We start from the raw sequence: 27,494 nt of genomic DNA on the forward strand, positions 1-27,494 counted from the left end.
TTGAGCAGATTTGTCTAGGAGGAAGTGCAAACATCACGGCGGAGCAGCCAGCCTCCCTCCGGGTAATTAATAATGAATGCAGGATTGGTGCGGGGAGTGAGCTGCCTACGTTAACCGCTAAGGGAGATACCCTGCAATAAAGGAGCAAATTGAGGGCATTTATAGGTCAGAGGAGATGGATCTTTTCCCCAGCGCACATCCAGAAAATTAAGAATCATTCCAGGCTATCGACAAATAAAAGTTTCTCCACTGCATTTCATTTCCACAAGAAATGACTCAGCCGGCCAAGTACACAGCAGTCCCCAACCCTTCATCTCACATAGGCTGAACCAAGGAGGGAGACCCCACGGGCTGGGGGAACGTGTGAAACTACCCACGGGCGCTCACAAAAGCCCCGCATTAGGAACGCGCAGGAGCGCATCGCAAGAACAGCCACATACCGTGTGTATTAGCTACGCTGATTGCTGATAGAGCTTTCACGCGAGGACTTAAAACTGAAGAGACGCTGCTACAGAAGGGATCTAAATAAAAACCTTCCCTTTAGCGTCTGCACATGACTAACTTGGAGAAAGGGGTTAAAAATAGTAAGTGGGTTGGCGAGCTCCCCACCCCTTGATTTGATTAAGCACCAAGCCCTGGTGGCTTCTGCATTGGAGCTGCTGCTGCTGCTGCTGCTGCTGCTGCTGCTGCGAGTGCTTTCAGTAATTCAATGATGCCTGCTCACTCCAGGGAAAGAAATCATTAGCGGGCTCGCTGGAGAAGTATTAGCAGTCCAAGAGGATCGGCGCTGTGTGCAGCCAGAGAGGCAGGTGAAAGGTAACCGCATTTTCGCGTCCAGCAGCGGAGAGGGAACAGCTTTTCCTCCCCTCTACCTTGCCTAACGCCACCTCCGCTCGCATTAAATTCTAGTTTGCTGCATGAGCGAAGTGTCAGGACAAGCTGCGTTTTATTAACAGGATTATCGCGGCGCATGATTTATTCCAGTGCAAGATTTTAATTGCTCTTTGGAGGTTGAGTCATTTCTTTTGACTGAGCTTCAGCCTGCATCCTGCTGCTAAATGCTGGGTTAATAAGTAGGGGGAGCCTTTAATGCACAGGATATCCCTCAGCTCTTCCTCTCTCACAAAAATAGAAGCCTTTAAGCGGGAGGCATGATACTCCTTTTACACACACACACACAAGCCAGTAACGGGCGATTGACCACTGGGAGTTTAATGCCTAACGTCTCCCAAAGCATCCATGCTTCCCCAGCAAACTCATTTCCTTTGTCAGGCTACAAAATATGCAAATGATCACTTTGGCATTTAATGGGGAAGAAGCCCAGATCGGGCCTTTAACACAATACTTCACACAGGTTCAGAGAGGTTTAAGAACTGAAACGGCAGGAAAGCCTTGTTCCCCAACACTTTTTTCTCCCCTCAGAGAGGCCTTTTGTGCAAAACTCCACGTCTGGAACAAATGTATATTAATGAAACGGCGTGTTGACCCTCCTCTCTCCAGAACGGTTAGCCTTCCCTAATGAAGTCCGCAAAAATCGCTGCGAGGAAACAAAAATCCGCGGAGATTAGATACCGCGCTATCATTCAAAAGGAGTTATTTCACTGGGAAGACGGTTTCTGGACAGATTTACCGGTTTCCAGATGCGCCGCTCGTAATGTTTTCAATAGAGGCAGCAGCAGCATGGAGAGAGTGATTTAGGGTTTTACATAAGGTTAGTAGCCGCCCCGTGCGCTGCCTCATCCGTGAGGGATGGACGCCGGCTCGGAGGAGACGGGGGCCTCGGCGGCGCACGGCCCCGCTCCCCGCTCTCCTTTGGGGGTACACGAGGCCGACCCGCGCCGCTCCTCGCAGGGGCCGCCTGCGCCCGCCTGGTTTCCTCGGTGGAAGTGTATCATTAAGATAAGGCGCAGGGCCCGAATTAGAACCCGTCAATCCCCTGACCCGCGCAGATAGCGGAACGCTGAAGTTGCACGGGCGGCCGAGAGCTTCCCCCAGCCATGTCCCACCACCACCGCTGCCACCAGAGCAGGGCAAAGCGCGCCAGGGCGCAGGATGCGGGGAGGCGGTGGGATGTCCCCAGGGCCCACCCGGGTGGGTCAGAGCCCGTGCCCCGACGGCTGCCAGCCCCTTCCCCAAAGCCGCCCCGGTTGCCCGCGTGTGTGCCGTTCTAATCGCCGCCCTGATGAACTTCTTGTGAACTGTTTAAAAGTGGAGGTCTGCCGAACGAGCAGCGGCGCCACTGCCAGCCATAATTTCATTGCAACAAGCAGCAGACTTTTAACTCTTCGCACGCCCCGTCCCTCCTCCTCCTCCTCCTCCTCTCTCTCCCGCCGTCGGGGCTCGCAGGGGACTCCAGCCGCTCGGCCAAACGCCAGCAGCTCCACAAGCCCTCAGCGCTCCGGGGACGGGGGGGGGGGACGACTCGGGGGTGTGGGGGGGGCACCGCTCCTATTTATACCCAAGCTTCCGCGGGGGCGGGCGCAGCCGGCCCCGTTATGCAACCCCGACGGGCGGCGGAGCGTCCCAGCGCACGGTGGAAACCGAGGACATGTCTCTCCCTCCCTCCTCCTCCTCCTCGCAGGCTCCCCGCCGCTGTCAGCGCGCCCCACGGCGCCGCAGCCCCCCCCCCCCCTTCGCCCGCCCCCGCTGCGCTGCGCGGTAGGGCGCGGAGCGGGGCTCGGCCGCCGGAGAGCGCACGGCATTTCCTCCGGGAGGTGTCTGGCCGATAAAGCCATTTGCGGCTAAATATAGACGGTGAGGCACGGAGGAGGGAGGGAGGGAAGGGGGGGGGGGGGGGCGAGACGCGCAACGCACACGCGGTTCCGCAGCGATGCCGCCGTGTGAAACCAGTTGTGAAAAGCGCCTGCAAGCACTAACCTGCTGCCGAGCGGGGCCCCGGCGTGCCGAGCCGTGCCGTGCCGAGCCGTGCCGTACCGGGAACACCCACCCGCCCCGGCGCTGCCCGCGCCCCGCCGGCCCCGCGCCGCAGAGGCAGGCAGAGACACACACCGCGCCGTTCGGGCGGCTGATTAGAAAGGGAAACGTTCGGGTCTCCCTCGCAACGTCAACAGACTTTTGGCAGCCATTGACGCCAGCAGCAGCAAAGTTTTTGTTAACACGCTCCTGGCGTGGAAACGAGAAAAACCCGATGCCCGCGGGGAGGGGGAAGGAGGAGGAGGAGGAGGAGGAAGACGCCGCTTCTCCGTGCCTCCGGGGGAAAGAGGAGAGCGGGGCAGGGCAGCCCGGGCCGGGGCAGCCTCCTCTCCCCCCCCACCACTGTACGAGGTGAAAGTCTCGGCTCTAGGAGAGGGGGGGGGGTGGAATGGAGGAAGCCCGGCGGTGCCGGCGGCTGCAGCGAAGCCAGGAAGCGGGGCGGGAGGAGAATTGCAGCGGCGCACGAGTTCCCTTTTGGCGCCTTTACTCTTTTCCACCTCCCGAGCTCCGCCTGGCAGCCCGCCAGTTTCCACTGCACAAGCCACAAGAGCCAGCAGCAGCAGCGGCAGCAGCGGCAGCAGCAGCGCAAACGGCAGCCGGCGGGGAGGGCTGCGCGGGGTATTAAAAAAAAAAAAAAAAAAAAGTCTGCGAGCGCCGGTGGCACCGACGGAGCGGCAGGCGCTTCGGCAAACAACCCGGCCTTTCGGAAATTAAAAGCGAGGCAATAAATTATCCGGCTCTGATTCCCCCCCCCCATCATCCCCCCCACCCACCCCCCCCATCGCCGCCCGGTTCCAGGCCACTGAAAGGATCATTTCTAGATTTGTGAAAATCCCTGCGAGAGGAGTGAAAAGCAATCGGGGACTCGTAGCGATCTACTTCGATTAGCCCTCAACCCGCTCATCTGGAGCTTGATTTAAAGGGCAGCGCTCGTACGGTATTTATAAGCTTAAATACGGGCAGCTGCTTATGAATGTGTTTAGGTACCTCGTTTATCTTGTACCTCCGACGTACATATTTACGAGTTATAAAAAACAACGACCTGTGCCGTGGGTAGAAAGGAGACTTTAAAGACACTGTATTGCTGCACCGTTTACAATGCGCCGTATAAAGCTCTGGCAGCAGCCAGCGATCTAATATTAGACAAGTGTTTAAAGAACAGGGGTGGCTGCGCTTTTAAAAAAAAAAAAAAATACCGTGGGTTATTTTTTGCAATCTCCACACGGCATCACCGCTAGTGACACGTTTTGTAAACCAGAGGAGGAAGCTGCAGACTAAGTAGCCGCCGCACGGATCCGCGGATTAGAGAAGAAGTTTGACCTTTACCCGGGACGTGTGGCATTTCATTTAACCATAAAGCTAAGCACAATGCGCCAGCGAGATCGCTAAACCGATTTAAAATACATATTGAGTCATGCACGACAGTAGTGCATTTCGATTTAGGCAACGTGCAGGCACCGCAAGGGGGTCGGCGTCTATTTTAAGGCTCCTTGCTGCAGCCGTCGTCGACGTCCCCCCCCCATCGCGGCTCCCACACCGTCACGTGTCGGACGGCGACCGGGACTTTCTGCCGTGTAAACACGGCACGGCGGAGCCGTCCCGAGGACAACCGGAGCCGCCGAAAACCAGCACCGGCGGGGCATCTCCTCCCCGCCGCCGGGCACCGCCGCGCTGCGCCTGGCTCCGGCCCGGCGGGGAGACACCCCCCACCCCCCCCCGCGGTCCTCCGTCCTCCTCCTCCGCCCGCAGCGGGGCTCCAGCGGGGGGGCCCCCCCCCAGGCATAGGCGGCCCGAGGGAGAGGCGGCCCCGGCCCCCGCGCTCCCCCCCCCCCCCGCGCCGTCTGTCACGCCTTGGCCCCTGCACAGACAGTCGCTGCGCCGGAGCGGCAGCGGCGCTTTTCCCCCTTTCCCATATGCTGCGAGGCGAATCATTGCATCGCGCTCAGCGCCGGCGGCAGCCAAAAAAAAAAAAAAAAAAAAGGGAAAAGGGGGGGGGGGGAGAGAGAGGAAAAAAAAAGTTTTCAATTAATAATAAGCCTAGGAACTGGGGAAGGGGGCGGGGGAGGAGGCCAATAAGGGAAAGTTAAAATGGCTGGCGATCCTTCAAATAACCCTGGCCGCCTTCCCCCGGAGCCCACACGGCACTGCCTGCCGCGGAGCCCCGGGGGAAACCCCGGACCCCCAGACACACGCCGCCTTGGGGCGGCCCCCGGGGAGGGGGGGGGCGGCAAGGCTGCCCCCGCCACACGGCGATGCCCACACCTGAAGGTTACGGGACATTTGCAGGGCGGGGGGCTCTCGCTCCCATTCCCCCCCCTCCCCGGTAAAAACGCATCGAGGGGGTGCGATAGTGAGGCTGCCAAGGCTCCCACACACACACCGGGGGGGGGGGGGGCTGGTACCCAACTTTGAGGCATCGCTGCATGAAGGATTTCCCGGGGATCCGCGGGAAACACCGACCCCGTTCGCCGCACCGGCAGCCCCGCACCGCCGCTACGGCGGCCGCCCCTCCCCCGGCCCCCCCGGCGCGGACGATGCCTCCGCAGCGGCGGCGGGCGGGCAGGCTGCTCTCTTCGGAGCTGGCTGGGGGGGGGGACGGGACCGGGGGTTTCCTCCTCTGCAAGCCGAGCCGGGCAGCCCGGCGGTTCAGCCCGCCGCCGCTGTGAAGGAGACTACCGGAGAAGGAGGAGAGAGCCGCAAACCGGCTCTGCCGCAGAAAGCCCCGGGCCCCCGCTCAGACGGGGGCCCCCCGGCGAGAGCCCGGCCTCCCTCCCTCGCCCACCCGCCGCGGCATCTCCCTACCCAGGCCGTCCGCGCCATTTTAGAGACACACACACTCACTCGCACACACACACACGCGCACGCACGGGAGCGAGGTTTCCGCTGCTGCTGCCAGAGACAACAGGCAGCAGCCGAGCCCGGGCTGCGAAGGAGGAGCAGCGGCAGCAGCGGGAGAGGGACACACACACGCACACACACACGCACACCCACGCACCGCGGGCCGGGCAGAAATGTGCATTTCAGGTAATTTAAGGCCGCATTCCCGGGCGCGGGGAAGGGGAGAGCAGAGCGCAAGGCCCTGCGCGCTCCCACCCCATTAACCCGCCGCGCACTCGGCATCCCGGGAGCCCCTTCATTGTTTGCCTTTATTCCGTATGGCTTTTGCTTTTCAGGAGGGGGATAGAAAGAAAAGAGAGAGGGGAGGGGGGGGGAGAAGGAGGAAAAAAAAAAAAGAAAAATACCACCAAGCCAGCCCCTTCCCCCCGCCCGTCCCCCATTGTTCGGCCGCGGGAGGCTGGGCGAGCGCAGCGCCGCGGGCTCGCCATTCACCGGGCTCCGCCGTGCCCCCCCCTCCTCTGATAGCTCGGGAAACTTATGGGGCTGGGGGGGGGAGGAGACACATACAAACCCCCCCCAATACAAAAGTCCCAGCGCTCCTGCGAGAGAGAGAGTTGGGCGAACGCCTGCGCTCACTTCCGCAACGTTATCCTTGCAGAAATACCGGAGCACGGCCCCCGTTTCCTTCCCCCCAGCCCCCGCCGCACCCCCGGGGATGGGGGGGTGGGGGGGGCGGAGTGATTAATGGGACGTACGCCCTTGGTTTCCCTGCGGCCACCCCGGCGCACCGCTCCCCAGCGCGGAGCCGCCGCGGCACGCCGGGCGGGGGCGGCCCCCCCCCCCCCCGCATCCGTCGGGGACGTTGGGAGATATTGATCACGGACGACTTCATTTTGCATAATTGCGGCTGACAGGGCCTGTGGTTCCCTCATTTACGGAGCAACAGCTTCGAGGGGCTGATGGATGGGGAGCGGCTCCCTCCGCTCCCCCCCCCCCTTTCCCCGCGTGTCCCCCCCCCACGGCAGCCCCGCCGGGGGACGGCGGCTCCGCGTCTCATGCAGCAAATGGCCGGCGCACAACGGCGAAATATTAAACTTAAGTGCCTCCGTCTCTCGTTTTACCTAGCGCGGCCGGCCTGAAAACCTCCCGCTCCCCGCAGGGCTTTGTCTGCACAGCCGGTCCCCGGTGCACCGGCGGACCTTCGGTGGCCGCACGTAAGAAAAAGTGCTTGGGAAGTTGGGGCTTTTTCCTCCTTCCCCCCACCCCTCCTCCTCCCAACAACAAACAAATAAACAGCTCGGTTTCTCCTACACAAAGCATAAAAAATTAGCCTCGCCCCAAAGTTTATGTCGGGTTTTTACACGGCGCTAACGTTTCTCCTTGGTGGGAAACGCTTTCCCGAGCACTTCTGGAAAGCGCTGGCCAGCCCTCGGTTACGAAAGCAGCATTGCAAGCACCTCGACAAACGTCTCCGCAACTCCGTGTCCCAACCTCGCATCACCTTCTCCAGACCTTCAAAAGAAACGCACGTCCAGGGCGAGCACAGCCAGCGCCGCACACCGCCCGTCTCGGAGTGCGGAAAACATGGGGGGGGGGGGGAGGAAACCCAACAACAACGCTCGCTTTTTCCGGGAAAAAAAAAAACCAAGGAAAAAAAATGAGGAAGAAATAGGAAATAAAGTTGCCGGTGGCAGCGATGCCCCGACGGAGAGGAGGGCAGCACGGAGGCCGCCACCGGCCCTGCCTTCCCATCCCGGCGCTCCGCACCGAAACAAAGCAGCGAATCAACTGCGATGCAGATGGGTGGCTATGAATTTTTTGCTGCTGCTTAGAGCTTTAATTACTCGTTCTTGATCCGTGGGACTACGACACGACACCGCCAAGGTTAAAATGCCCTGAACAGCTCTGAGCAGATGTGAACGAGTTGGCAGACGCGCAAATGAGGTCTGCCTCTAAGCATGATAACAAGTGACTAATACATTGCATATCGCTGAAAGAAAATTATTTTTCTCTAATTTGCATTAGCTTTTCTTTTTTTCTTTTTTCCTTTTTTTTTTTAACGCCAGCGACATTCGCTCCTCAGAGGCAGCAGCATAATCCTGAAAATATTACTCCGTGACTTTAAAAGATTTGGAAGGAGGCAGAGATTGCCAGTGTTTTGGCTATGCAGGCTTGTTTATCTTTCCGCCTTTGCTCCAAGGCGAAACTAGTTTCGCAAGCAGTATTCTTGCAGAAAAATGGCACATGTCATATAAAACCCCAGTTTATAGGAACTGATGCTAAAATTGTTGAATGACTACTGGTGCACTCCCGCCACTAATAGCACAGCGTAATCCATAAAGGACCAAGGGGACAGTCAAGGCCAAAAGAGAAAAAAATAAATAGATTGACTGGAGAGAAATAGATAAAGGCAATCCATCGACCAAAATTACAAAAGGGGTGGTGGGGGAGGAAATAAGCATCGCTCCTTCCTACCTGCTTTCCACCCCAGAGCCGCCTCCTCAAAAAGACAATAGTACGTGGAGGTCACTTACTATATAAAACACAGCGATTCTCGTAGGTAGCAAAACTATGTCAGGTACAAATATAGGCCGGAACCCAGTTCTCCGAGTTCCCTCGACTTTCCAGAGGCTCTTCTGAAAGGGCCGGGAGATCACTTTGGGTACTGGCGCAAACTTCAAGAACAGGCAGCATTTTATATCCTATGCTCAAAAGGCAAACCGAGGGGCTTAGGCTTTGAGGAGAAAACAGCCGCTCGGGCTATTTACACAGGAGGAGTTTTTCACCACGGACCTACTCCAGGGCTGCCTGCACGTCCAGGTGATCGGGGCTTGCGCGCTGCCATCCCGAGAGAGAACAACTTCTCCTCCGCCAACACGTGCTCGGGGGGGCGAACACGCACCGCCACCGCACCCTGCCCTGCCCCACGCCAGCACCGGCTCCGAGCGGGGCTGCCCTCTCCTCCCGCGGGGTTCCCGGGACGCTTGGCCCGCCTCTCCCGCGAAGTCCCCCCCGGGGGCCGGCTCAAACCCGGCGCCGGGAAAGGTTTTTCCCAGCGCCGAAGCCTCTGCCGGGGTCGGGCGCGGAGCGGGCCGCTCCTCCCGCAGCCTCCCTGCGCTTGTAAATCAAGCCGGAGGAGGAGAGAAGCGGGGGGGGGGGCGGCTTCTCCCCGCCTACCGCCGTTCGCTTAAGCGACGCCGGCGGCGGCGGCAGGGGAGCGAGTGCTCGGCGCCCCGCCGCCGCCCGGGATGCCCGGCGGGCCCCGCAACGGCGGGCGGTGTCTCCGGCAGCGACGGGGCGGCCCCGGGGGCTGCTCCGGCCGCAGCGAGAGCTTTTGTGTGCGAGTGCCGGCGAGGCGCGGGCTCTTCGCGCTCCAACAGCTGTCACATTATTTGCACTGGCTGTAAACAGCCTTCGCCTTACCACCACCCCCCCTCCGCCACCGAGTTAAATCCAGACTAACAATCCCCAGTTAGAGATCAAACCAACAACAGCAGCATTGTGTCTGCCTTCATAGCTTTACCATCAACTACTGCAGCTGGTTTACTCGAAACAAGGAACACCCTCTACCCCACCTCCCCCGCCCCGGGGCCAGAAACGTGCTTGTTCCCGGCGGCCGGTCAGGCGGAGCCGCGCTGCCCCGGGGGGGGGGGCTTCTGCGGGCCGGGGCCGGGCCCGGGGGCTGCCTCCCCCCAGCGGGGTCCCGAGCGCTGCTGGGCTCTCCCCGCCAACAGCAGAGAGGGGTTTCCAACCCGCCCTCCCCGCCCCGCCGAAAAGCCTTTATGAGAAGTCGAGCGCCGCTCTCGGTTTGGCTTTTGGGAAGGGCGAGGGGAAGCCCCGCCGCCGCGGGGAAAGCCGCGCCTGCAGCTGCGCGGCGGCACACGGCGAGCTCGCCCCCGCGGCGAGGCGCGCCCCCGAGCAGCCCCTCCCCGGTAAGGCCGGGCTCCGCGCCCCCCCCGCACCCCCTGCCCCGCCGCCTCGCACCGCCATGGCAGCAAACCTCGGGCCGAGGGGCCCCCCCTCCGTCCCCGCCGGCCTTGCCCTGGGCGATGACCCCGGCCCGGCCCGGTGGAGACGCGTTTCCACCTTCAGCCCTTCTCGTAAGGAAAAAAAAAAAAAAGACCGAAAAACCCCAATAACCTAAAACGCGAGCGCAACTTCGCTCGCGGTACAACCACCTGGCAGCAAAGGAGTGGTGCTGCGCGCTCTCAGCGGGCCTTTTGTTGGGCACAGCTGGAATTGGAGTGTAAATCCCCGTACCTCCTTCCCTGGCCTTGCTTATTTTTGCATCAGCGGCAAAGTTAGAGGAGAGGTGGAATTTACTGAACGGAAGCGAGGGAGAAATAAATCCACGCGCGGAAACCTTTCCTCGCCCAGTTTGACTGCTAGCATTGCCCAGATCGTGCATCGCTAAGGGAAAACCATGGCACGGCCACCGTCTCTGAAATCTGTGTACCGCACAAACTCTCGAAGAGGCCACGGGAGCTGGAAGCGCACTTTCTAGGCGCTTATATGCAGTTTGGGAGCAGGCACCAGCAAGGGAAAAGAGCTGGTTTTATTGGAAGCCCATCTCCATCTTGGCCTGACTCCTGCCAAAGGGCAGCGCTCCCCAGGCAGGTAAGGTGCTTCGCACCAACGCGATACATCTCCAATTGACTTCCGAATCGGATTCACCGACAAATGACGCCAGTACGTACTCGCAGGTCAGTATCATCGACTATTCATTGCCTATACGTAGCTAGAAATCTGCTGGCCTGGTAAAAATCACTGCTAACAAAACAATGTCAGCAAAGGCTGCAACACACTCTTGTGAGAGACCGGCGATTCGTGCCTACTGAGGCTCTTTCAGCACAAAGGCTTTTAGAGGAAGAAGAGAGAGAAGGGGGAAAAAAAGGAGGGAGGGCTCTCGTGTTTCAGGGCTGCTGTCCCCTGGGAACCAAGAACCAAGTGTAGCTTCAATCAAATGCTGACTTCTCCTCCGGGAGCTCAGTAGGAAACCTGATCTCACTAGCTCATGCCTGCCTCCATGCATATAGGCTGGGTTTTCTTTCATACCAGCAATTTGTATAAAGAGGAGAGCCAATACAGTTTATTGCAAACGAGATCTCGCAGTAACGGATCTAGAGAGATATTTCTGTAGCTAAAATAAGACAACCTTCAGCCGCCTGCTCAGGGCAGGCCGCGTCGCAGCCGCCCCCGGCTCCGCACACACGGCTCCGCCGTGGGCGCCCCTGGCACGGCACGGCACGGCACGGCCTCCCACGCATCTCCGCCAGCCCTGCATCCTCCCCAGCTGGCAGCAGCCGCCCTGGGTTGGGTTTTTGTGCAATGCCAGGTTACACTTCCATTAAAACGTTTACCCCGGGAGATCACTTCCTGCTTGGAAGTATTGTTCCGGCTTCCCCTGCCGCTCGCAACTTTAGCCGGAGCTATTTTTCTCCTCGCCCACTGTGGCACGGAGAGCCCGGGAATCATCCACCCCTGCCCGCTGGCCCTGGGCTGCCCTGGCACGGCAAAGCCCGGCACGGCACGGGAGGTCTGCGGGGGGAGAAGGCAGGCGAGTCCTCCAGGCGGAGCTCGGCATAACTTCGCACCGGGCTGCTTAATTCTGCACAGGGCTTTGCTAATCCACTTTGTGCTTGACTACTGAAACGGGAGGAAAGGAAAACACCGTGCGGGGAGCAGGACCAGGCCGCAGCAAGGTAAGCCGGGGGGACCGCAGCCTGTGGGAAGGGCTTCCCCCAACGCCCAGCTCAGCCTCCTACTGCTGTGGGCAAGCCAGAGAGGCTTAGAGCACAACCCAGCACGCCGGGGCGTGGGAGCAAAGGGGATTGCTCAGGGATCAGGGATCCCTGTAGGATCTCTCCATAGCCAGGGGCTTTCACACGGAGAAAGTTTGGCTCAGGGAGGGAATTTACACTTAGAAAGAAGAGGAGCTCAGCCCATCCCTTCTCGTGCCATTAGCAAGTTCTCTCTGAATTTCAAGGAGAGCCGAGAATACGCCCCTCCAGCTTTGATTTCACTTCTCTGTCCCTACCTGCCACCGTGCGCAAATGCCATACTCCAGCCGTGGCTAAATGAGCCCCGTAAAGCTCCCCCTCCCTCTCCAAGAGACCCCCGGCTCCAATGCCACCCCGCTCCTGGGGAGCGCAGGGGAAACGCAGCAGTGGGTGAGGGACAGGCAGCCCCACAGCACCCGGTCCACGTAAGCACAGGGACAGCCATCGGGCTGCCCCAGGCGTGGGGTCTGCTGCCCGTGGAAGTACGGGCGTACTTCTCTCTGCTGTCGACCGTGCCAGGTGCAAGCCACTCCGATAATCCCGTGGAGGAGGAGATCTGACTTTTATAACTGAGGATACAGGCCCAAATGTTTTGTAATATGCAAATACTGCAAGACGCACAAGGCCCCTAGGTGAGGTATTCCCGAGCTTTAAATGAACACCTGGGGTAAGAGCAAGAGCTACTCCAGCTGAAAAGGAAAAGCAAAACACGCTCTGAGAAAGAACGGGCAGGCTGGCAGCACCGGCGTACTGCAACCCACCACGGGCCGTACGGAGGAGCACGGGGAACGACCCCGCCGCGGGGCTGCAGCTCCCGGCCATGGGAGATTGCTTCGAGGGCAGCGGGAGCCGCGGAAAGGGGAGCGTGTTTGGCTGGGAGTGCTCTCGCCCCTCCTGGCCGAGGAGCAGGCAGAGGAAGCACAATGCCAGGCTTTCCCGGTGCAGGCTCGGCCGCGGAGCGCAGCCCCGAGCCTCCCCCTTTCCCCAGCGCTCTATTGAACACACTCGGCTCTTTATACGAGCCATTCCCAGTGTGGCTGGTGGATTCTGCGCTTTCCACTTTAATTGTCTTATCCAAATAAAGCTTTGTTTTCCTTAGCACGACAATCCCAACATTCAGGCCGAGATTTTCATTGGACAGAGGAGATATTTTATTCTCCGATTGTTTAGAGAGTCGGGGCTTACACGGAACAGCCCCGGCTTGTGTGCCTCCGCTCACAATGGGGTCTTTGCAGCCCCGGTCTCCACCATCTAGATTCATTTTCTGGAGCGATCGGGACGAGAATCATTTTTCTCTGAATTTCGTAGCTTTCCAAGTCTACCATAGACTTTAACAAGTCTTTTAGTTTGCACCTAGACAATAAATTTAGTTTAATTTAGCTTCCGGTCTTTAATTTTAGCAGGTCGTCTTTTTGCATGCAAATCAATATGGCAATTACCATCTAAAAGCTCGCCCAGCCCCAGGTCAATGTAAATTGATCATTGTCCGCCTTCTACAAAATAACACCGGGAGTCTGTGGTGCATAATGAGATTATACTGGAAACTGTCTTTCAGATCACAAATTATATTTCATGCTGTCAGGATCTTCTCCAAGTGGACTTCCTTGCATGTCTAATCACACGGCACCGAATCCATTAGCTCACGAGCTAGGTTTGGGGTGCGAGGAGCACTTGCGTGCGGAGGGAAAGTCCCAAATAATTCAGACGACAGTTTAGGAGAACAGGCGGGCAGGTACTGAAGCGTGCTCTCACTCGCTAACTTTTCCAGCAGTGGAAGAGAGGAAGGGGAAAAAAAAAAATCTCTGCTCGGCCAAGAACTGCTGTCCAGCAAACAAGGAAAAATGAATTCCCTGCTGGAAAGCAGCAGAACTTTCCTAAATCCGCATTTGCAACGAGTTCTCGGCCTCCTCCTTTCCGTCCCCACCTCGTCTGCCCGGCCATTCAAAGGAGCGCTGGCCGCCCGCTCCGGAAAACCCCCCCACGAGAGACGCGCTCCCCTGGGGGGGGGGGGGGGACACACACGAGACGCCCCTGCCCACGGCAGCCTCGGGACCTGAGCGGGTCGGATCGGAGGGAAAGGTCTCTCCGGAGCAGCGACTGCCGTAAGCCGGTTCCCCGAAAGGCCACGAGGATTAACGGGAGCTGCTCACGGCCAAGGGAACTCCCCCTGCCTGCAGCCCGGGCCTCCGCTCTGCCTCCCGCACGCACGCAGGCAGCCGGAGCTGCTCGGCGTAGCGAGCAGGGGTTAGCCCGGCTCTCCCCAGCCAGCTCCGCTTATCGCAAAACCAAGGAAGAAGGGAGCAGGCCCGCTCTGGCCATCAATTCTTCCTGAAGCGACGCCAGCCTAAGGAGGGAGTACTCGGCTCGGCTTCGCGCCGCTCTTTCTAAGCCCGCGCTAAAACACGCTCTATCGCGGTGTTCGGGGGAACGATAGCGTATCGCGTATCACCTGTGCAACCCAACTACGCTGCAGGGTCCCGGCGAGAGCCCACGCCTTCGTCAAGACGCGCAGAAATCGGAGCCCGCTTCCCCTCCGTGCCGAGTACGAATTTACGCCGAGCCACGTTTACTCCCGGGGCAATGTGGCTGCCAGAGCTATGACCTGAGCTGGAGCAGGCCTTTCGCTCGTCTTTGCAGGGGCCGCTCACCGGTCAAAGTTGAGAGACCTTTTAAACGACAGCCACAGATTGCTAAGACTACTTTGGTATGCGCAGCACTCATTATTTTGGGCTGTGGTGGCCCGGGTCCATTTTCTCCGCAAACGGAGACCCGAAAGCATGTCAACAACTTTGTGCGGTCTCGCAGCTGCACAGATCCACAAAGTTCGCTCGCACGGACTGTACAGGAGCCCCTGGAGCTCAGTCGCCTTGCCGCTGGCATCCCTGTTAGGGGACCCTGGCTTCTTTATCAGCCTTAAAAAAAGTGAATTATCATGGGGTGGGGGAAGAAGAGGGCACAGGGACAACAGTTTCGAACGGCCTCAAAAGCTGCAGCTCTCGGCACAGCCTGGTAAAGGCAGATACAGTGCGTGACACGGAGCCTGGATTGTCCACCAGCGCAGGAATAAAGCCAAGGCACCAGTATTGTTTCAAGACCCAGTCCATATTTGGGCATTCAGTTCACACATCCTAAGTATTGCTTTAAATATTAGAATAGAGACATTCGCCAGTGTGGTTCATAATGCACTCAAATGGGAGAAGTCGTTGCCGTTCGGTCTCAGATTACTCGCTTGGTCTTCCTGCTCTTTTGGGGCGGGGGGGGGGGGGGGGGAGAAGAGAAGGAAACCCTGCTGAGTCTGTTTGCACTGGTCTCTATTAGATATGCAACAAATCTGCCATTTCCGGCGTTGCTTCTATCTAATTAGAGATGTATTTAGATGTGACGTGTAAATAAGCGCTGAGCTGCCTGCTGCCCTGGCTGCACGGACTGCTCGGGAGCATTTCCAATAAGGCTGTAGCGCCCGGAACCAGGGCTCAGACAAAGAGGAATGGGAATGGTCTGCGCTGCAGGCGAATCCAACAAAACCAGCTTTTATCTATCGCTCTAAAGCCTTAACTGCTTTTAATCTGTACCGCCCGGGCTTGCACGCCACGATCGCATCTCATCCACCGAGGATGTCTCCGTACAAAAGGAAGCACACGCACATGCACACAGGAGCTGCAAATAACCCCCGACCCACCCAAGCCCCAACGCAGACCCTGCTCTCCGCCTGCCCCTTGCGCTCCACGAGGCGTGCGAGCCCCCGTGGGCTTCCGAACACCCCGAGGCAGGTACGCCCGGCTTCTGCCTGCACAGACACGTGCCGAGGGCTGCCCCGCGCTGTGAGCGCACACGCAGCCCCGTGGGGCGAAGGGCGTCGAGCTGCCGCCAGGGGAGAAGTTGACGGGACCCGAAGGCGGCCACGGAAACTCGCTCCCCCCCACGGGGCTGGGAACCTCCACCACGGGGTTTCCATCATCAACCCATGGGAATGGGGCAGGCGGGGGGCACGGTGGGGCCGGGGGAGGCAGAGAGCTGCTGGGGACACCCCGCTGCCGGGGCTTGCCCACCCAGCCACTCCCGGGGGTCCTGCCACCCCCGAGCCCAAGGGGCTGCGGTGGCTTTCCCGGCCCCACGGCCGCCCGACCCCAGCTCCAAGTGCTCCTCAGAGTTTCCAGAGAGAGGAGACTCCTGGGAACAAAATAATCTGGCGCTCGCCTCATGAACTCTTTTCCTGTTGTGGGAAACAGCTCTTATAAAACCATTAAACAGACGGGGCAGCGCCGGGGGCCTGAAGCACGCTTGCCCCGTCCCCCCCCGCTCCGGCAGCATCCCTGCGACCGCTGCTGCTCCCGCATCCTTCCAGGCCGGAGCAGCTGGCCCCGATCCCCTCTCGGCTTTAAGGGTTAACAACCATTGCCACCAAAAAAAAAAAAAAAAAAAAAGAAAGAAAAAAGAGGAAAAAAAAAAAAGAAAAAAATATCGCGGTGACCTTTTCCTCTCCGACTCCCCCACTCTCCCTTTCAGGCTCCGGTTCCTGAGCTCGCAGGGAGCCTGAGCGGCTGTCTAGACCGATCTATCACAGACGGACAAACAATACCAGGAGAAGCCCCTGCCCGGTCCCTCAGCCTCCGCCACTCACCTTAGAAATGGCGAAGAACAGAAAAGTGACCGCGATACAATCCTCCCCGGTATATTTATAGCCTGCCACACAGCCCACCTTCATGCCTGACAAATGAGATTTTGTCTGCTCTCTCAGCGTACGCTCCAATAAACACACACACACACTTTTTTTTTTTTTTTTTTTTTTTTTTTTTTGGTGCCTGTTTGTTTTTGGTAACATTCCGGGCTCTTCCCTCCGACCTCGGGGTGGGTGAGAGCCCACCACGCCCGTGCGGGGAGGCAAGTTTGATAACCCGGGCGGGAGGGGCTGGGGGGGGGACACACGGACGCACTAAAAGGGGACCAGTCCGCTCGTCTACACGCAACCTCCCAACCTGGAAACTTCAATGTCCGTATTCATCACGCCCCTTCGCACCCAGCCCCCCTCACCCGAAGTGCTCCCTGGTCCCTGCCAGCCCTCCGGGTTGCGTATTAAAGAGGTATACGAGGCGAGGAGCCGGAGGTCCAACGCTGCAAAAGGCTGGGGAATAACTAATGAGCTGTGCAGCCCATTGATCCGGTGCATACTTCCTAATTAACTCTGAGTCACCTATTTGTGACAGCAATTCAAAGAACTGCACCAGGGATAAACTGCAACCCCGGCGTGCGAAGGCAACCCGGGGGGGGGGGAGGCGGCGGGGGAGGCGGGGGGGGGGAATTTGCTCCTAATCCTCCTAAAAGCAATTAGGGTGAGCGCTGCGCTGGCTACCTCTCGGGAAGAAAAAAAAAAGAAGGAAAAAAAAAAACAAAAAAAACCAAAAAACACCCAGCGGCTCCGACAGCAGAACCGAAAGGAAACGCATCGGTGTGTCGCAAGCGCGACGGCACCGGGCTCCAGACCGACAGGCAAGCACCGGCGTCTGGGGGACGAAAGTCGGCGAGAGCGGCGGCAGGAGGAAGCGGTACGGCGGGACCTGCGGGGAGGGGGCGGCGGAACCACCGGCGGGGGGGGGGCGGGAGCTGCCCCCGGGGGCTGAGACCCCCGCACCGCCCGCCCGCTCTCGCCCTCAGCTTTGTTCCCAAGCGGCCCTGGCGGGGTACGGCTCTCCCCGGCCGCCCCCCGCGGTAGGGCCATGGGGAGGAAGCGGGAAAGGGGGAGGGAAAAAAAAAAAAAGTTAATAGGAACCTTTGGAAAATCCGGGCTTTGCTACGGGGCTACGTGGTGCGGGCTGGGCTCCCCCCGCCCCCCCCCCCCTTTTTTTAATACAAACAGGAATACAAAAGCTGCAGGCTCCAAAGAGCAGATGAAAGCAATGAACGGAGTTTCTGGAAAAGATTCATTAGTGGGAATTAATGCTGCGAGGAGCTCCGAGGCGATACCATTAAAGCCAGTCCCCACACTTTGTCAGTTTTTACATCGCTCACCGCGGTCGGGCCGTTTTTTTTTTTTTGTTTTTTTTTTTGGGTCGGGGGAGAGGGGGAGGTGCTCTTCTCCTCCCCCCTCGCCCCCTCCGCGATCACCAAACCCGGGATCCGACAGACATCGCGGAAACGAGGGAGAGGGAGGAAAGGGGGGAGGAAAAAAAAAAAAAAAAAAAAACACCACACACACACATCGAGAAAGAAAGAGGAACGTGAACGCTCCGCAGCCCTCGCCCCCGGACTCGCTCCGCGAACATCAAATGCATGCCTCATATGCTGCGCAGAGCCGCCCCACTTGGCCCCGGCTTCACAAAGCAGCCTCCGCTGCCTCCCTGCCTGGCCGTCCCCCCCCCTCCGGCCGGCCCTTTGATGGCAAGCCCCGAGCCTCCCTCCGGCTCGTTCTCCCCAACTCCAAACTACATTTTAGGGCTGACTAAACTTCCCGTGTCACGCCGGACCTCACGCCAGCAAAGCTCCGCGCACGGGAAAGCCCCGGGCCGCCCTGCCCCACGTGCGCGGCGGCGCCCGCCCCGCCGGGGCGGAGGGAACCGGGGGGGGGGGGTGTTGGGGTTGAGGGGGGGCGCAGAGCGGTTCCCCGGGTTCTCCCGGCGAGGAGAAGGCAGCCCGCAGCGGGCTCTCCGCGCCGCTTCACCTGCCCGCTGCCCCCGCACCGCCCGGCTCGGCCGCCGCGGGTGCCGTTCCTTTCCCCGCGGGTGGGTAGCGCCGCTCCTCGCTCGCCCCGGCTACCGGGAACCCCCGCACCGCCGCTTGCCCCGCAGCTTTCCCGATCGCAAAGTGCGAGACGACGGGAACACCACCACCACCACCCCCCCACACACAAGCGCACCGGAGCCGACAGAACGACCGGCACCTTCCACCACCACCCCCCCGCCTCCGCCGCCCCAAACGGGCATCTTCCCAACCAACTGCCTCCAAACTTCCCCTCCGCCACCGCAGCCCCGGAGGCGCACCGGGAGACCCCCCTCTCCCCCCCCCTGCCGCCCCCCTCCTCCCCGCTGCCCCGCGCCCTAACTTTCGGCCGCGGCGCCGCCGCCGCCGCTGCGCTGCCGTCCCCGCGGCGGGGCGAGGGGAGCCCAGCGGCCGCCCCGTCACCGCGGGACCCGGCGGCGGCAGCGCTTCCGTACGGGAGCTGTTCGCGGAGCGGAGCACTGACCTTCCTGCCGCGCCGCGGGGCTGCGGCGTGCGCGGGTCCGCGGGTCCCCCACACCGTCGCCTCGCCCTGCTGCTCTCCCGGGAAGGGCAGCCCCGTCGGGGGTCGGAGGCGGGGGGGGGGGGGGGGAGAGGCGAAAAAAGTTTCCCGATTTCCCCCCCCCTCCTCCCCCTTTTCCGTGGGTGCGTGTGCCGCGGCTTGCCCCGGCGCGGGCGGGCCGGGGAAGGGGTGCGGGAAGGCAGGGAGCTGCGGGGGGGGGGCGGGAGGGGAAGGGGGGGCAGGAGCGTGGCCGCCGCCTGCGCCGACGGGGCAGGTGCCCGCGGGAAGGGCTTTGCTTCTCGGCTCGGCTTGGGCTCAGCGGCGGGAGCGGGAGCGGCAGCCCGCGATGCTCATTCCGGCTGCCGGCTCTGGTTTGGCAGCGCCATGTTGCTGGCTTGCTCCGGGCGAAGTTCCTGCGCTGGCGAGCGCGGCGCTCCCCACATCTCGCCCGCGCCGCCGTCTCCCGTGCCCTGGCCGCCGCGGCTTTGTGTGTGTGTGGCTGGGGATTTAATTCTCCTCCTCCTCTTCTCCTCCTCTCTCTCTCTCTCTCTTTTTCTTCCTCTCCCCCCCCCCTCCCCTCTTTAGTCCGCCGGGAAAGCCGCTCTTCCTCACCTTGCCGCTGGGAGACCGGGCTCCGTCTGCTGCACGCTGCGCTCCCCTCGCATCCCCCCTCCCTCTCTCCCTCCTCCTCCTCCTCCTCCTCCTCCAGCCGCCGCCTCCCCTCCCTTCCCCTCCCCCCGGGCAGGCGCTGCACCGAGGGAGCCGCCGCCAGCAGCGGCGGCAGCAGCAGCAGCAGCAGCAGCAGCGCCGCCACCGCTTTTTCCCTCTGCAAGTTTCCCCCTCCCCTGGCTGCGTTTCCCTGCCCAGGCAGGGCTCGCCCGGCCGCTCGCCCGCTTCCACCTCCCCCCCCCCACCTTGCCCTGACTAATTGATTTACCCCCCCCCCGCCGCGCCGCCGGCCCCTCGCCTCGCCTGCTCTCCCTCCCCCCCCCCCCCGGCTGGCACAGGTCGCTGCCAAGCTGCGGCGCCCCGGGGGGGACTCCGCGTTCCCCCGGCCGGCAGGGAGAGGAAAGCCACCCCCCCCCCCAACTCCCCCCCGCCCCGCCGATACTCCCCTCGCTCGCTACCCAGAAGGCCAGTGGAGAACCGCAATTACCATAAAGCTCCGCTCACTCCGCTCCGCCAAGCTGTCAAAAACCCCGGCGGCGGCGGCGCTGCCAGACATCGCTGCGAGGCTCCGCGGCGGGTCGCGCCGCGCTGCCACCCCCCCACCCCCCCCGCTCGCCCCCGGCCCCTCCGACGGACGCCCCCGGCCCTCCCGCCCCGCTTTCCCCAGCGCGCTCCGCCGCACCGGGGCGGACGGGGTCCGGGTGTCGTGTCGTGTGTGTCCCCCCCCGGGCGGTGCAGCCCGCGCCCCCACCCAGACCCGCTGGCTCCGGGTTCCCCCCCGTCGCGTAAGGGCATCCCCGCCGCCCCGGGACCCGCCGAGAGCTCGCAGCCGTCCTGACCCCCCGCAGGGGTCACACCGCGCACGGACCCTTTCGTCCGCAGCTTCCCACTCGTGGAACGGTTCGTGTCCCCCACCCCACCCCGGCCCCGGGGCCCCGCTCTGGTCCCACCCGCCGCCCCCAACTTCGCGTGGTCCGCGGCTCGGCCGCGTTGATTTCCGCGCTTCCCCCCGGTCCGCTTCTCCGAGCTCCGAATATCGGGATGGAAAAAAAAGCCACTCGTTTGTCAACGTCTGCATTGCGCGGGGCGGGAGGGGGGTGGCGGGGGGGGACCTTATTAAAGCGCGTTTTCGCCTGATCCGGCTTTGGCAGCCCTTAACGCGTTTTTTTTTTTCCGCGTGTGAGCGGTGTGGCAACCCGGGGTGGGGTGGCGACTGAAGCGTCGTTTCCCTCGCTGGCATTTCTACGGCTGCTTTAAGATTTCTGCCCGGGTTGTGGAGCCCTTTAATCTCCGGGTTGGTAGTTATCGGCTGCATCTATTTACTTTGGCAAGGCAACTTTTGGCTCGGCGAGCTCGACTCGTAAATTTCACGTTCGTAACGCCCATCCCCGCCGATACTTCCAGGTTCGGTCCCGCGGAGCCCGCGGCGCGGAGGCACCCGGGGCAGCCCCGGGGCGGCCCCGGCTTCAGGGCCAGGCGGGCCCTCGGTCCCGCAGCTCCCCCGCACCTCCCGGCGCCTTCCCGGGGAAGCGGGAGTTTTGCCACCTCAGCGCAGCCGGCGCCGCATCCAGCCCTGCTCGCCGCCGCTCCGTGTGGGAGCGACTGCCAGCCAAACGCCAGGCGATTAACGCGGACAGTTCGCCCCGGGGGAGGCGGGGGGCGGGCGGGAGGGGGGGGGGGATTTTTAATCGCCACGTCCAAGACCCTGCGCGAAAAGGCTGCGGAGACGCTGCGAGCTGCAAAAGCTTTTCCTCGCTGAGAGCGCACAAGCAGCGAGCAGGGCGGTGAGGATTCAGCGGCAGAGCAGGACTGCTGGGGCTGCCTGCCTGCTTTCCGCCGCTGCTGCTTATCTCCGAAGATGGAAAAGCAGGAGTTCTCGAAAGTGGTCCCTACCAAAGCGCCCCCCCCAAAAAAAAAAATTTAAAAAAAAATCCAGAAGTTTTTAATCGAGGATCTAAGCCACGTCTGGCAAAAACGCGGGGGTTGCCAGAGGCTCGGGAGGGGGACGCAGAGTGCGCACACACAGACACACGCAGCAGGGTCACGGTCAGAGGCTTGGCATTTCATGAAACTGCCATCACGGAGCTTTGGGTTTTCGCTACGTCTCTCTTAAAAAAAAACAAAACACTCGCCTGCCTCAAAGCAGAAGTGAAATATCCACCGTCTGAAACCCGAAACTCCAGCCGCACCGCTCGGCTTCCTCGCAGGGGAGCCCGGGGAGCCGCCGAGCGCGGCGGCCGGGGCTGCGGTCCCCCCGTCCCGGCCGGCGGGGCACACAGCCCCGGGCAGCGGCCGGGTTTGATCCCGGCGCGGCGGGCCACGCATCTGAAAAGGTTCCCACACGTTTTTTTAATCTCCGATAACAAGCAGAAGGACACCTGGCCTATTACGCTGTAAAGCTATTTTTTATAAAGATGTTTTAGGGCTAGACATTAAAAGTTATTAGACTGAACACACGTGAGTTACAGGCACACAGCTGGAGGAAAGGCCTCTTGTTTTTTTTTCTTTTCCCCTTTCCTAGGGAAAACCTCGTTAAAATTGCTTCTTTCGGTAGGAAAGCAGAACTAGCGCGTCTCCGGGCGAGGTGGCCGCAGCCGCGGCTTCCCGGCTGCATTGACCTGGGCTTTGTCTCTCCCCGCAGGTCTGGCTGCACGGTGCCATCGGCCCGCACTCGCATCACAAAACTCGCCCGCTTCCCTTCCCCCGGGCTGCAAACTCCGGATCACATGTGTGAGCCTACAGCGTGGGGCTGGGTGGTTGGGGCTGGGTTGGTTTTTGGGTTTTTCTTCCTCCTTTAACTAATGACTTCAAGTTATCTCGGGGTAAACTCGCTCCACTTTTATTTTTAACCGTAGTTAAACTTTCTTTCTTTGTGAACGCAGTTTCCTCCGTGGCGGGGAGGAACAGACCAGCGCTTGTTCGCCTCTGTGCCTTTTTTGTTCCCCCGGTCCCCGAGCTTTGCAGCGGGAGGCTGGCGGCTCCCGGCGAAGACATTGGGGCTTCAGTTCGCTCCTCCCGCGGCCTGGCTCGGCCCGGCTGCGCGCCGCGCCGCCTTCCCCTGCCGCGGGTACGGCGGGCACCGCCGAGCTAACCCCGGAAAATTCAGAGTATGCTCTCGCCTGGCGGATTACCGGGCCGCCTCTCCCCACCACCACCAAAGCCCCGGAGGGAGCTGACCCCCGGGTCAGGCCGCTGCACACTGCTTTCTCCCCGGGAGCGGAGCCGGGGGAGGGGGGTCTCCGCGCACAGATGCTCGGGGCTCCGCGATGCTGCTGCTGCGGCTGCTGCCGCCGCGGAGCCCGGCGAGGATGCGCTCGCAAAAACGGCTGCTCCGATAATGCTAAGTACTTAACCTCCTCGTAAAGACAAATCCATTGTTAATGGCAGAATGGGCTTCTCGCAGGAGGCTTCCAAGTGGGATGGCTTTACGCCGGCTCTCATTTACCTCCCAGCGCCGCCTCTAATTGGAAACCTCCCCCCACCCCCCCCACCCCCGGGCCCGCGCACCTCCGAAAGTTGGGGGGTTAAACCGGAGGAGCGGGGAGGCCGGGCCCCAGGCCCCCTCCACGCCCCACTCCCCTGCCCACCGACCGGCAACCGGAGCAGGCGGGTCTCCGGGGCACGGGAAATGAGCGAGAGGGGAGACGGGCGCTGCGAAGGTAAAATGAATTAATGCGAGCGAGGTGCTCAGACAGCCTGGTGATGAGTGCTAGGAAAAGCCTATAAATAACAGATCACTGTCCTAAGCTCTGAATTGCCCTGCTTGAGTGTGTCTTAAATCAGACCTTTATCATTGCTTATTGTAAGGCTGTTTTTAATGGAAGTGTAGAAATCTGAATAACAAAACAAGACAAGCCTCAATTGGCGTTATACAGGGTCTGCAGCGCTTTCAGACCTGACACGGTGCCAGCATATTGTTACACCACCACGCAAACTCCCCGTGCAATCAAGGGGGTTTTGCATAGCAGAAGTACTATAATTTTACTTCGTAGTTCAGGGCTACTCTGTTGACAGGAGATCCATTATTTTCTCTCCCTCTCCCCAGAAGAGCCCGAGACGCGCTCGGTTCACGGACTAAGCGCCGCTATCTTTCTTATAAAGGCGAATGACAAATCTCTCCGGTTTGTGTTTGCTTTGCTCCGCAAAAGAGCGGAGATGCCCGCGGTCCTCCGGGCCCCGTTTGCCGCTCGGAGAGGACAGCAGGACAGCGGGAAGGACAGGCAGACAACCACACGCTCCTCCCGGGCCAGCCTCCAGCGGAGAAGCTCGGCCTGCCGCCCGGGAACCGGGCAGAGCTCGGTGGGGCAGGCGCAGCGCCGAGCCCACCGGGGCGGCCGCGGGGGGACGGGCTGGAGGCACGGTCCCTGCCCCGGGCTGACGGAGTGGGGAATCCGGGGGGGCGGCAGCCCCGCTGCAGGAGGAGGGGAGGCTGGCTCCGAGCTGCCCCTTCCACCTCTCCCACTTGCATACCTCGGCCATTTTGTCTGCTTGCGGCGCGCCTGTGTCCCGTGTCGTCCGTTCCCCGTCCGTCCGTCCGTCCCCCCCCACGCCGCCCCGTCCCCGTCCCCTCGGGCTGCAGCGGGGCGCTGCCCCGGGCGCAGGGGCCGGGACCTGCCGGTGGTGGGGGGGCAGGCAGGAGGGCCGGCCGGGCAGGAGGAGGTGAAAGGAGGGCCGCCGGCAACCCCGGCCGCTCCTGGCAGCCGGGAGATGCAGCCGCTAGGCAAGGCCCTGCAGGGGAGGGGGCGTGCGGCGCACAAGTCTGGAGAGGAGTAAAAATAGCGGCGGCGAGGTTGTCGCTTCTCCTCGCCTCCCCCCCAGCCCGGCGGGGGGCTCGGCGGGGAGGGCGCCGGGAGGGAGAGGACAGGAGCCGAAGGCAGACAAAACCCCGTCCCCGGCCGGAGAGCGGTGCGGGCGAGGTTGAGGCTTCGCCCTTTGCAGGCGGTGCGCGGGGAGCCGGGGGCTGCACCCCCTTTTCCCGGTGGGGTCCCTCAGGGCCGCGGGCTGCGCCCCCCGGCCCCGGCCCCGGGCGGCCCGGGGGGAGCGGCAGCGAGCGGCGGCTCGGCGGAGGCACGGCAGCCACCACGCTCCCCAGTTTAAATATAATACGGCGGCCGGGGGAACCGCCATGGTTTGAAGGTGTGTTTGTGCAGACTACAGCTTGTATGTTAATAATTGGATACAGTCGATGAATCACCTCCGTCCTCCTTCTGGTTTTGTTTTTGTGTTGTGTTTTGTTTCGGAGGGGGTGGGGAGAGAAAAGCGAGGAGACGATGCCGTGGCTCGGCGCTGAATACCAATTCCGCGCCCGGGTTCATAAACACTGGGGTTATTCACTCCGCCCCAGAGGTGACAGCGGAGGCCTCCGCCGCCCCTCCGCGCCCGCGCCCCGCGGCGCGGCCCCCGGGCTCGCCGGCGTGCGGAGCGGGATTTGCGCCCCGGCTGGAAGCCCGGCAGCGGCGGGTGGCTCGCCGGGGTGCATACATATGAAATGAGAGCCTGCAACATCAAAGCGGCAGCGGAGCGGGGGCAGGGAGGGGCTCTCGGTGCGTACACGTGTGTACTTTTCCAGAGAAAAGCCCCTAATTTTTCAAATCGGATCTTTTTTTCTTTTTTTTTTTTCTCTCCCCTTCGCTCGCATGGCAGACACGCGGAGAGATGCTTTAGTCCTGTACTTAACACTTCACAGTGTTTTTAGCAATTAAGGCGAGAGGGGGGTGGGTATAAAGATAAGCCACTTTTTCGCCCTGCAAGTGTGAAAGATAAGATAACAGTAAGCTGGGGCAAAACGTCTGCTTACAACCTCCCCCCAGCGATTCTGATCGGTCACCTCTTATCGCAGAAAATGTTCATTTCGAAAGCAGCTTCAAAAAGCCAAGGGAAAATAAAAGTCTTTTCCGTTCAGAAATGCCATTTAAAAACCCCGTCCTCACTTCAGCTCCCTACGTCGTCGTCGTCGTCGTCGTCCCCGCCGGCGCGGTACCCGAAGCAGGGCACCAGCCGCTTCCCATCGCGCCTCTCGGAAGCCAAACCACGCAGGTAATCGGAGGACTGAAACCTGCCAGGCGCCGAGATTAGCAGCGCGCCCCGTTCCCCGGCGATCCCCGGCCCTGCCCGCCCGCCTCCCCCGTCGCAGCCGGGGGACGCGGCCCGCCTTACCGGCCCCTCGCTGCCCGTAAAAACGGGCAGGGAGCTGCGCCGGGGAGAACCCCACGCCGACACTGGGTGACGCAGAACGAGAGCAAGGCTGCCCTTTCCAGGCCGTTTCGCTGCAGCACCTCCGACGGCATCGGGGCGGTGGGGAAGGGGAGGGGGAGGCGGCGATCCCCGGTTCCCCCCCCCCGGCCTGCCCCCAGCCAAGCTGCAGGATCCGCTGTCGGCGGCCGCGTTCGGTGTCGAGTCGCTTCTGCTTCCTTCCCCCCCCCGCTCCCCCCCCGGCCGCTTCCTACCCCGCGGCCGCCCCCGCGCCCCGCCGCCCGGCAGACACACGCGGAGGCCGCGGGTGGGCACGGCTCCCGGCGCACACACGGCGGTGGCCCTGCCTTCCGTGGCACCGGGCAAGGCCCCGCCGCGCCCGCCCCGGGGCCCGCGGGCAGGATGCGGCCGCAGCTCCTCCCGGGCAGCGGGGTTCGGTGCGCCCACGGCCACGGGCTACGCGCTGCTTCCCCGTCCCCGGGGGGGGCCTCTCCCCTGGTCCGGAGTTTCCCCCTCCCGTCCTTGAGCCGTCGCCACCTGCGATAAGGCGAGATGCCGAGTAGAAAAGGCTTCCCGACACCTCCCCGAGGGCGAGGCGCGGCCGTGTCCTCGCTGCCCCGGGAAACCTCCCCACGGGCCTCCACGCGAGGCAGCGGAGTGTGTGTGGCGTGGGCGGGCGGGCGTCCCCTCCTCCCCTGGCAAAACCACAGCCGGGGCCCCGCACGGGAGCCGGGATAGCGGGGACCCCGCGCAGCCCCGACGTGCTCGGGGTCGGTGCGGAGCCGGGAGGGCTCGGCGGGGAGCTGAGGCGGTGAGGGGGGGGGCTTCCCCGGGCTCTCCGCATCCCCCGTCTCCTCCCGCCGCCCTTCTCAGAAACCCGTCGGTGCCGTGCTCTCGAAGTGAGTGGGTCAGCAGCTGATGACAAGGGGGGAAAAAAGAGAGCGAGCGAGCGAGCGAAGAAGAAAAAAAAAAACACCACACACACACAAAAAACCACCCTCCCAAACCCTAGCCTGGCGCGATTACTCATCCCCAGAGTTCCCCTAAGTCAGAGAAACTTGGCGGAGTCCCAAGGCCGAGCCGTTAGCACGGTCTGAGGCTCCCCGGGCACCTTCCGCCGCGGGGCCGAGGGCGCGGGGCACGGCGGGGGCGGAGGGCCGGGGCCGGGGCCGGGGGCCGGGGGCCGGGACCGGCGGGGAGTGCGCGTCCCCATCCCCGGCGCTCTTCGCGCTCGAGTTATTGTGGAGCGTTTTATCTTCACAGTCACATCGGCAGCTAACGAAGCTCGGCGGCTGCAGCCCACACGACTTTGGTTCTCTGCATTTATCCTTCAATAAAAGCCGATTCCTTTATTAGAAACAGGAGACGTGTCTCCTACCGCCCCTATCAAATCCCAACTGGCAAGGCGCAGCCGACACCTCCCCCTCAGCCCCCCCAGCCCGAGAGGGGGCAGGCGGCACCACCCCACGGCCTACGCCCCCCCCCTCCCCTCCGGACCCCCCACCGCGAGCATCCCGCTCTCGCCCTCTCCAGCCCCCCCACGAACAGGGGCAGCCCTCGCCCCCTTCCACCGGGGCGGCCAACGCCCCCTCCCCGCGCTCCCCCCCCCCGGGCAGAAGCAGCCGAGGCCAGCCGGCCCCTCGCCGCTGCGCGCCCCCCCCCTCCTCCGCCAAATCAATCGCCCCCACCAGGCGCACCCACACGACTTTCGTTCCCCTGCATTTATCGTTCAATAAAAGTCGTTTCCTTTATTAGAAACAGAGGAGACGCTTCTCCCACCGCCCTCACCTCATGCCCCCTCCGCGGGCACAGCCGGCGGGCCCCCCCCTTTCCCCATTGCCCCTCGCCGAGCGCGGCCCACCCCACCG

The 27,494-nt window shown here is 61.8% G+C and overlaps 1 protein-coding gene across 7 annotated transcripts in view; it reads right to left on the bottom strand.

The window, feature by feature from the left end:
• BCOR (BCL6 corepressor) overlaps positions 1-27,494 on the bottom strand; it is an 82,638-nt gene that overhangs the window by 39,028 nt on the left and 16,116 nt on the right. For 5 of the 7 annotated variants that reach the window (XM_069784947.1, XM_069784944.1, XM_069784948.1 and 2 more), the window contains exon 1: positions 19,378-19,446. The exons of 1 other annotated variant lie outside the window; for it this stretch is intronic. The gene's annotated coding sequence lies outside the window, so the exon portion shown is untranslated. Of the gene's footprint in view, positions 1-18,729; positions 19,341-19,377; positions 19,447-27,494 lie in introns of those variants that run through there. One more of the 7 variants, XM_069784942.1, reaches the window with a different exon arrangement.

Source organism: Haliaeetus albicilla, chromosome 6 (genome assembly GCF_947461875.1).
Source record: "Haliaeetus albicilla chromosome 6, bHalAlb1.1, whole genome shotgun sequence".
In the NCBI taxonomy this organism is placed as follows: domain Eukaryota; kingdom Metazoa; phylum Chordata; class Aves; order Accipitriformes; family Accipitridae; genus Haliaeetus; species Haliaeetus albicilla.